This window comes from Alligator sinensis, unplaced genomic scaffold, assembly GCF_000455745.1.
Source record: "Alligator sinensis unplaced genomic scaffold, ASM45574v1 scaffold1032_1, whole genome shotgun sequence".
Taxonomy (NCBI): Eukaryota; Metazoa; Chordata; order Crocodylia; family Alligatoridae; genus Alligator; species Alligator sinensis.
The window spans coordinates 38,719-49,421 of NW_005842450.1; positions in this window are offsets into that span (position 1 = coordinate 38,719).

Below are 10,703 nucleotides of genomic sequence, written 5' to 3' on the forward strand. Positions count from 1 at the left end.
CGGCCGGGCCTTGAGGGGGGGGAGCTGGGGCCAGCGCAGCTGTTTGCACCGAGCCTCCCACCCCGCCCCGCTCGTCTGCCCCGCGCGGCCGCCCCGCACCGACCGCCCCGGGCGGCGCCTGCCTTTGCCCTCGCTCAATGTCACCCCGGAGCCTGTCAGCTTGAGAAAAGGTTTGCATCCGATAAGCGATCGGGCTGTCAGGCGCCGAGTGCCGCGGGCCCGTGATTTACTGCGGCGGCGCCAGCCGAGCACAGATTTTTCTTAATCTAAATTGAAAACTGCTCAAGTAGAAAAATAATTTCATTGCTTCGTCTTAAAAGGGGTGGGGGGAGGAAAAAGGATGGTGTCAGTTCCCGGCTCCTTTGGGGAGAGGGCGCAGCCGCGTGGCACGTGCCCGGGCCCGTGAGGCTGCAGCCGGGGAGGCCTGGTGCTGCCGCCGCCTGGGCTTTCCTGCGCCCGGCTGTGCCGCCTGCCTCGCACCGGGGTGAGAACAGGCCGTGGCTAATTCAGCGCCCCCCGGGTTTCAAGCAGGTTGGAGAGAGGACCCTGCTGCAGCCTTTGATGCCGAACCGCCAGCACGTGTGCATGCTGGCCGGCGCAGATAGCGGCACGTAGAGCAGCCCTGGGGTGGCTCTCGCTTGTCCTGCAGCCCGAGCGGCCCCTGCACGGCGCCAGGAGCAGCAGAGGTGGTGATGGCAGGGTGGTCTCCCCCTCTGCCCCCATTGCGGAGAAGGAATAATGGGCAGAGGGTCCCCAGCTGTCTGCAGGCCCCTTGGGCAGCCGGGAGCGGGGAGAGGGCTGAAGCTCCCACGTTGCATCCCCATCTGGGGCTGGGGAGCAGGAGGACTGAGGGGCCTCACCCCCCCGGTTGTGCACGGACAGCTGCATTTCAGCCGCCCAGCTGATTAAATAAGCAAGTGTCCCTGCCCCACCTGCGCCCTTGCCCTGCCTGGCGCCCGCAGGGGCGAGGGAGCCGCCACGCTGCCCGGGCTGGGCCTTGCGCTCGTGCCACGGCCTTGCTGTCGGGAAAGCCGAGCGCAGCCGTGCAGCAGCAGAGCAACGTGCGAGCCGGGGGCCAGGGGCTGCTTTCCGGCACCTTGTTAGGAGCGAGCGGCTCTATCGGGCGTTTCGCAGGTAATCTGCCGGCAATTAGACACGCGCAGCCCTCAGCAAGGCTGCGACGTGCAGCGGGGTGATCCATTTCAATCTGTGGCGCTAAGTGGCAGGGAGAAGCCGTCCCGTGACATCGGGCGGCTCCTGCACCCAGGGGGGCTGGAGAGGGAAAGCACCGCGGCTGTGGGGCACGGAGCGAGGGGCCTGCCCCAGACGGAGACGCGCTTCGCTGCAGGGGCCAAGGCAGCTTCGTGTCCGGATGCCGGGCTTGGCTGAGAGGCTGCCACGAGCAAGGAAGAGCAGCCCCAAGGTTGCTGTACCTCACGTCCGCAGCCCCCGGCCCCGAGGAGTGGTTCCAGCAGCCGGGGGCAGCGCTCCCCTGCTTCCCGACCTGCCCCAGGAGCCCCCACACGGGCTGCCCCCCCCATGCCATGGAGATGGTTCCTGCAGCAGCCTGCGTGCAGGCAGTGTGCATGCATGGGTGGTGAGCGGGCGCACAGGCCTGGGGGTCGGGCCTGAGCTGCTTGTCCAGGTGCAGCCGGCGCCCGCCCGCCCTCCAGCCTGGCAGCACGTCTCCTCCGTCGTCATGTCCGATCCGTCCTTAGGCCGCCAGGAGGTGCTGAGCCAGGCTGCCCGGCACGGCCAGGCACACGCACACGTGTAACCCACATGCAACTGTGCACACGGCTCCTTTTGCCGGAACCAGGTCATCATCGCAGCCTCTGCCTTCAGCCAAGCCCCATTCAAAACACAGGGAAAAACCGCCTCGCGGATAAACTGGTAATTTGGAGAGCGAGCGAATTCCAGGAGCATTTGCTGAGCTGGATAATAACGTGCCCAGTGAGCTGCATCCCAACGACGCCACCAAATTAAAGACATTTTTTTCCCCCCTTTAATTTAAAAGTCACCGCTGGGAAATCTCCGGCGGCCTCGCCAGTGATTTCCCCCCAGGCCGGCTTTCTGGAGAAATCTTTAATTTTGATTGTCACACTTTGTGGAGTTTAAATCAGGGAAGCAGTGCCGTCAATAAGGCCCCGCGTCGGAGCAGCGGCCCAGCCGCGCCAGGGAAGCAGCAGTGCTCAGCAGCGTGGGCAGACGCGGCCCCGGCTGCGCTCGGCCCCAGTCTGCGCCGTCCCCTGCCGCGTGGCTCCGGTGGAAGGGCACGCCCCGCGTGCCAGCATCTCCCCAACGTGCCCAGGTGGGGCTGAGCTGGGAGCTGTGGCAGCCAGGGGATTCGGCTGAGTTTGTGCCTGGACAGATGCCCGGCAGTGCCCCATCCTCCCGTTTGCCCTCGTGACGAGGTGACCGCCCGGCCGCTCTCCCGGTGCTGGCTGTGGCCGGCGGCACGTGGTGGAAGCAGCCTCGACCGGGGAACTCCAGTGTCAGCCGCCTGGCGCCGCCCCGCCCGCCAGCCCTGAGACGGGCTTGGAAAGATGCAGACAGCACCTGGTGCCACAACAGACTCTGCTCCAGGCGTGCCGCTGCCCCGGGCCCCAGGCTGATGTTTGCCCCCCCGTTCTGGGGTAGCCCTGCACCCCTGAGCACCAGCCCCGCTGCCTGCCAGCCCTCCCCTCTTGCCCCGGCGCTGCGCTGGGGGGGACTCCAGCAGGATTTCACCCCCTGGGTGCTGCCTGGCTGCCCTCACCCGGGGTGGCTCATGGTGCATGCTCCTGTGTTGCACCCCAGCGGCAGGGCTTTGGCTGATGCTGCCAGCACCGTGCCCATCGGCACATGCATGCGCCGGGCAGATCAGGCGTGAACGCGGGGTGCGGGACCCCAGGGGCCCTTCTGGCCTTACAAGCAGGTGAGTGCAGGAATGGAGGGAAGGGCATGCCCTGGGCATCCCCCCGCGTGCCTGGGTGTGGAGCACGGGGTGGGAGAGCCCGCACCTCGCTTATTTTTAGGCAGCTTCTCAAGAGCGAGCTTGGCCTTCTGCCGATGCAGGAGCCGCGGTCCTGGGCAGCCGCCCCGGGCTGGGCCCGGGATGTTTGTCTGCCTCCACCTCTGCCGGACGACCCTGCAGTAACGGGGCTTTCTCTCCCCTAACGAGGGCCCGGGCGCAGAGTCTCCCTGCAGCTCCGTTAGCAATTAAAAACGGGGGAAGAACGGGAGCACCTCGGTGCGCGCCGAGCCCCGTGCGGCGGCGCTGGGAGGAGCCGCAAAGGTTACCGCCGATTTGCATTTTACCCTTCAGTAATTTCAACACTTACGGCTGCAATTAAGAGGCGAGTCTGGAGTTATGAAGCCATCAGCGCGGAGAGACCTGAATACTAACAAACTCCGCTGCGCGCTCGCCTCCCCGGGCCGCCTGATTTATCAGTGATAAAGCAGCAATAATGCCGGCAGATTTCCATCGGCCACAGTAATGGCGCTTGACTACATTAAAGGCTCATTTTTCCCCTTGCCGTCCAGCCTGGCCTCCTCCCAGGTGTTGAAGGGATGGTTTGGTGCTCGACTGGGCACCGCGGGCTGCAAACCGCCGGGGCCGCGGCACCCCGAACGCCGTCCCTGCAGTGCTGCGTGCCTGGGGTTCGGGCCCCGCTGTCAACGCCTCCCCCGCAGCCCCAGGCCCCACTGGGAGGGGGCCGTGCCCCACGGGCTGTGAGGGGGGCAGGGCAGTGGGATCCCCTCTGCCAGCTTTCTCCAGGCAGCTGGATGCCCCCTCTCTGCTTCATCCAAAGCAGCCCTGCCCCGGAGCAGGGGGGCTCTGGCCTCTTGCTGGGGCTGCGGGCGGCAGGAGCCAGCCCATCCAGAGCCGGGGGCTGATCCCAGCCATCCGGGGTGCCCACGCTGCTCCCGGGGCGGAGGCCAGGGCTGACTCCTTGATGGTGGAGGCAGCAAGCGGCAGTCAGAGTTGCAGCTAGATGCTTGTGTCCCTTGCACAGCCCCAACTTGCCCCTGCCTCTGCCCTGTGCTCGGGGGACCGGACCCCCCAGCACTGCCCGGACCCCGGGGCCTGCGTCGACACCGGCGTGGCGAAGCCGCCCAGGCTCTGCTTTCTTCTCCCAGCAGCGTGCCAAGGCCGCATCTCCAGAAAAGAGGGTGCCAGCCCTTTAAGTTTCATCATGATTTAATTGGATCCTTTTGAGCTCAGTCTCATGATTTTTTCTCTTTTTTTTCTGGCAGCAATTTGGTCTGAGATTTCTTTCTTTCCCTCTATTATCCACTCTGATTAACTCAACTGCACCTGTCAGCTTTTATTCTGCGGAGCAGGGAGCGCGCGCAAGAACCTGTTAAAATGCATGAGTTTTATCACGTTCACTCTTCCCTGGCCAGCGAGGCTGAACTAGACGCAGGAATGGGCAGGGGCTGATCCCCCACGCCCGCCTGTCCGCGGGGCTGGCTCAGGGGTTTGACGGCAGCTGGGGTTTCCACCGGCTGGTTTGCAGCGGGGTCGAGCCCCCCAGCGCAGCACAGGAGGGTCCCAGCCCGGCAATGATGCCCGGGGGAACGGCGCGGTGTCTGCCCTGCCGTGCCATGGGCCTGGGGCGAACACCCTCCAAACCCAGCCAGCAAACACCACCCCCCTGCCATCAATTCACACTAAAACCAGTGATGGAAGAGACTGCAGAGAGCCCAGCGGGAGCGGGGAGCCTGGCTTCAGCGAGCACCGTGATCTACTGCAGCTGGGCCCGGCAGGTTCGGACACGGTAAATGCACTCCCTCCTTCTCCCGGCGCTGGCAAGGTCTGGCAGGCCGGGAAACGGGTGCTGCAGGCAGCAGGATTTGTCCCTTCTCCCTTTGCTGGAAGTGCATCCTCCCGGGCAGGATGGGCCCCTGGGAGCTGCCCAGTTCTGCAGAGGCAGCCCCTGTCTTTGGCACGTCCCCATGGAGCAAGGGGGCAAGTTTGCTCAGCACCAAGCCCGGGCTGGGGCAGTGTGGTCAGAAAGGCCTCAGATTTGGGGAGCCCAGTCCAGAAACGTGGAGGCTCCGGTCATCCTGGCAGACGTGGAGCGATGCCCGTGCAAAGGCGGCAGTGCAGGAAAGGAGCTGCGTGTGTGCAAGGGACCCTCGTCCCTCCCGCCCTGCAGCTCTGGCCACGTGGCGGGCGGCGGGGAAGAGGCCGGTGCCGGTGCCGGTGCCGGCGCGGGAGCAGCCCCCCTCACGACCCAGCTGCGCTGCCGCAGACCCGCCGCTTCGCAAATGCTAATTTTCCATTCCAATTATAACTTGTTCCCTTTTCTCGTTTTAATAAAAACGAAAGCATCCGGAAACATCACCGCGCCCGGGAAAGAGCAAGATCTGACATAATTAAAAAGTGGCTTCAATCAGGCTGTTTTCCTAATGGTTTGTCATATCAACCCACACCTCCTGGCGCCCCCCCTTTACTCCCAACCCCCTGAGGCATCATTTACATTTCTTAATAACCCCTCATTAATATTCATGATGTGGGGAGGGCGGTACCGGCTGAGCGCACACCACTAATTCAATTTCAGTGAGCCTCAGTGTGTTTAGTTAATCACCGGGGGACCTGGGTTACTCAGTACAATTATTTATTCGGAATTAGATCTGGAGGCATCTGGATTCAGAACTGAACGAGGAATAAAATTAAAGAGGGATTCTCCTCCTGGCCTCGTCTCCGTGCGGCCCCGGGTCCGGGAGAGGAGTCGTCCGGACCGGACCCGTCCCTCCTTCATCCTGCCGGGCTCAGGCAGGCGCTGGCCTCGTGGGCTGCGGGCTCCGCTCTGGCGCCAGGCAGCGAGTCCCGGGGAGGGTCCCCTCCGGCTGTGCAGCCCCTCCGTGCACGTGCACGGGGCCCGGGGGAGTTGCTTGTGTCCGAGGCTGAGCCTGCCTCCCGTCTTCCCCCTGGATGCCTCCTCCCCTGTGAAGAGGCAAAGGCTGGTGGCTGGGATTGGCCTGGAGGAGCCGGGCCTGCCCTGCCGACTTGCCCTCACTCATCCTCCCTAGCACGGAGCCTGCTGCCCTCCTCGTGGTCTCGGCCGCCTGGTCCCAGCACAACCCCTGGGATCTCCCCACCCGGTGCAAGGTGCAGGCACCCGATGGCATGACTGGAGTTTGCCACGTCCAGTGCACACCCGGGCTGTGTGGCTGCTCCGTGGGGTGCACGCCCTGGGGTGTTCACGGCCAGCTTTGCCCCTCATCTGTTCGGCACATTGGGTCAGCAGGGACCCACCAGACCTTGGGGGGGAACCGTGAACCTGCTCCCAACCCCGTCTCTTTCCGTGCCCGCCTCCAGCCCATCCCGCCGCCCACGTGCCATGGCCCCTCGTCCTTCAGCGCCGCATCCATCACGGTGCGAGTCTCCAGGCAACGCCACGCGGGAAGGGGAGGAGAGCACGAGCTCAGCGCGGGGAAAGGCAACGATCAATTATTTATACGTAAAAGAGGAAAGAAAGCATCTGTCAAACGCGGATCGTTTTCACTGGTTCCTCCTGGTGGAACAATTTGCACGGAAAGCCATTGCAGCGACCGCCGAGCAGCGCCTGGGTGTCATTAGCACCGTTCATTATGGCCCGGCGGTGGGACTGGGAGTCCGTCACACCGGGCCCTGCCCCAAGGAGCCTGCAGCCTTATAGCCACGGCAGACGCAGGGAAGGAGAGGCGATGCCGTGCAGACGGGCACTGACCGGCCCAGGGCGCACCTGGCCAGGCCCCTGCTGCCCTCAGCCCTGGCCTTTGGGGTGGGGAGAGCTGCAGCGCTGAGCTGTCCCTTCTTCTTTCATACGGCTGACTTGGAGCAATAATTATAAGTGTAGTTTAAGGTTAGTTAACCAGTCTAATGCTCTCGAGCAAAGGGAACGTATCTCTGCAACGTCACCGTCGAATGTGTACAGCGGGCAGAGCGCTGTTGCGTGGTCCATAGTTTGCTCCGGGTTGCCACAGTCACCTTCTGCAGCGCTCCCACTACCCGGTCTGTGCATCGAGTGACTGCAGCGGCCGTGCCCCGTTCGGATCTGATTTGGAGCCGTCCATGTTTTTCGTGGTAGGTCAAAACCAGGAGGCTTTATTGCTGGAAATGAGATGTTCATTCCCAACAGTGGTTTCATGCCCCGCTTTGCTCCAAGCTGCCGCACTGCCGTGTCCTGCCAGGACCGTCCCTGACATTGCAGCAGGGCAGGGCAGGGCAGGGAGGGAATCGCTCCTTCGTGGCAGCTCCTGGCCCAGCTAGCGAGACGCAGCAGGCACATGGCACCGGGAGCACGCGGGGGTCCGTGGCAGGCGCCAGCCGCCGCGCTCACGGCTTCCTAATGGCCCTAATGAATCCCATCCCCCGCCCGCCCCCGTGTGCCGCGGCGCCGATGCTCCCGAGGTGTTGTCAGAGGCCCTGACAAACGACGCGGCTGATTGCTTATAATGTCTGCGATGATGGAAACGTGGCCGCAATGGCTGAGAGAATGGGCTGAGCGGCTTGTCATAACTTTATTTGTGGGAGGCGAGCGCCTGTCGGCGGCGTGATGGACGGCCCGGCGCGGTGTCTCATTCCTGGGTGCTGGGGAGAAGCCGGGGTCTGGGCAGAGCCGGAGGGGAGCAGCGTGTCGAGGTGGGGGGACGTGGGGCTCCAAGGTGAGTGCAAGCAGTCAGCACTGAGGCTTTCCTTCTGAGCCGAAGTGGCAGGGTAACCCCATTCATGGGCTCTGTTTGCTGGGCCAAACCCTGCCCTGTACGTCTCCAGCTGAGATGCACAGTTTTGGGGGTTCTGGGGGGCTGGACCCCATTCCTCTCCTGCAGTCCCCATGTTAAACTGTCCCTTGCACTTTTGTTCGACCTTCCAGCTGAGGATTGCAAAGTGTTTCCAGCTGGGCAGGGCCTCGCATCGCCCTACTGCACCGACAGGGTGAGGCTATGTGCTGTGGCCAAGGCCGTGCATCGGGCAAGTGGCAGAGCTAGCAATGGAGCCCAGGTTCCCACCCCCAAGTCCTCGCCCAGACTCCCTGCCCCACTGCCTGTCTTCGGCTGCAAGCAGCTGGCGTGCTGCTTACATGGAGCAAATTTGTATGGGGGGCTGGGGATCGTGAATCTTTAGCCGTCCCCTCCAGAATCCTTTTGCTTTCCAGCACCCGCTCCCCCGTGGCGCTTGCTCTCAGCCTGCTGTTCTGAAGCTGGTACCAAGGGCATTTTGCTTTCTTCCATCTCTGCATTCACTTGGCTTTTTCCTTGACTTGATTTTGTTGCTGTATTTGTTTTTAATTCAATATTTTGTCCCTATGCTCCAACTCCCTTTATTGGATAAGAACACTCTGTTATTGAATCCTGCCCTGCAGCAGCCTGGAGAGAATTTAGTTTCCCAGACAGCAATAAGGTTGTTCCGGAGCCTTGTGAGGCCGGGCAGAGCGCTGAGATGGGAATACGGCCAAGAGAGGATCCCCTGGCTGCTCACGGTCACGTCGGTGACAATTGCATTGTCCCCGTGCTGGCTGGTCTCACCGCCGCCTTCCCCTTGCACCCAGCGCAGCCCGGGGCCCTCAGCCTTAAGGAGCAGGTGGCAGGAAAAGAAAAGCAGGAGGGATGCGTTCCTGGGTTATTTCTGAAGGCAGAGCGGGGACGGGCAGCCTCTTGCCGAGGCAGAGAATCAACACAGGAACGGGATGCCCGCACATGAGCCTTGCCAGACTCGAATGGGCTCTCCATCCCTGCCTGCCCGAGCTGCTTGTTGCATGCCCTGCGTGGGCGAGTCCCAGAGGGGTCCTCTGAGTGCCCATGGGCGCAGGGACCGGCGTGTTCCTCCACATCTGTCGTGGCTTCGTTCTTCACACCTCGCCCAAATCTTCCCATCTTCCTTTCCAAAGACTGCTCCTGATCGGGGCTGTCGGGCTCTCTGTGAGAGAGTCTGTCCCTTTCCTGTCTGATTTCTTTAGGGCGTTTCAGTTTCCAGGTCTGTTTGTCCCCCAGCTTTCACCTCTCTACCTTCAAACAGCACTTGGATTACGCTTTGCAGCTTGGTCTGGCAGTGGCCCTCCTTGGATCCCCAAGTCTCACCTAAGCTGGGGGCGCAGGGGCTGCCTTTCCAGTGCCTGCGGCTGGGGGGGGGGGGGGCCGCGGTCCGGCGCGCCCCGTCCTCCCCTGCCTCTCGGGTCCCGTTGTCTCTGAACGGGAGGCCCGAGTTGGCAGCTGCTGGGCTTCTCGTTGGGTTTGTTTCTCAACCCTGCTTATCGACACCGTCTTTGGGCATTCCCATTCCTGCGTCCAGACTTTGGACAGGGATTCTGGCAGGAAATCCTGTGCACCGTCATGGCACTGCACGATGCCCGGGTCCGATCTGCCTCCACTTCCCCTTGGAACGACGCCAGCAGCAATGCCAAATGGGAGAGGGGAGAAGATGTGGGTAATGAGCCCTGCTGCCTGAAAGGGTCTCCAGGCTGTGGTGTGACACCAGCCATGGATCCTCAGGGAGAAAAGTCCAGTTACAGAAATGCAGGAAGGTCTTGGGGGGCAGACACTGCTTCCAGGAAGAGTCCTGCAGCGACCTCCTCTGCTGCCGCAGCCTCTGAGCCTTTAACAAGGCACCAGAGCCATTTACCTGTCCTCTCCTTGGGGGCTGCTGTGCTTCCCCCCCTGCAGCCTCGGTGTCTGATGGTCCTGATTTTGCAAAGATGTACTCTGCACGGACATCCCAGTGGTTCCACAGACTCATGGACAACGGGGGCTGGAAGGGAGCTCAGGAGGTCACATCTAGTCGAGCCCCCTGCTCCAAGCAGGACCAGCCCCAACTACATCATCCCAGCCAGGGCTTTGTGGAGCCGGGTCTTAAACCCCTCCAAGGATGGAGACTCCACCACCTCTCTGGGTAACCTGTGCCAGTGCTTCACCACCCTCCTCGTGAGAGAGTTTTTCTTAATATCCAACCTCAACTTCCCTTGCTGCAGCCTGAGCCCATTGCTCCTTGTCCTGTCGTCTGCCCCCACTGAGACCAGTCCAGCTCCACCCTCTTTGCAACCCCCAGCAGGGAGCTATTCAATCCCCCTCGGTCTCCTCTTCTGCAGACACACGCTCAAGTCTTTGCAGGTTGGGGCCTGATGCCTTCCTACCCGACTCCAGGGCTGCAAGGCTTCGTTCATCTGCGTGTGCCGACTGCTGCCTGACCCCTGGGTGAAGTGTGTGTTCAACATTATTGCAGCGAGAGGGGAAACGCAGTCTTAGGCAGATAGAATCACTCAACAGGAACAAAAGCAGCAGAAGGGAAGAGAAGGGAAGTCGGAGCAGCAGAAATGGATGTCGTCTGACGTTTTTACATCTGCCGGCTTTATGATGCTCGTGTCTGTGCAGAGAGGGTCAGTTCTTATCTCCTTCTGTGCTTTATTTATTTCACAATTGCTTAGGTCTTATTTATCACCATCACTTGTCAAGCTTTCCAATAACTATATCATGTTCCCAAGTAGCTGTCAATACTCCTGGAATGACTGTAAGTGTTTTGGCTTCACAGCTGCTGAATTATCTGAATACTCAATAAAAGAAAGCAGATGATCCAATAATTATCCTCTATTTGTCTTGTCTTTAAAATGCAGATTTGTCGAGTTAATTTTGTCATGACTGATACCTCCCAGACTTTATTGAAACAACAGGGGATACTTTGGGCTCCTTCTTTGAAAACATTATATATATTTTTAATTTCATGACTATCCTTAAAGCAG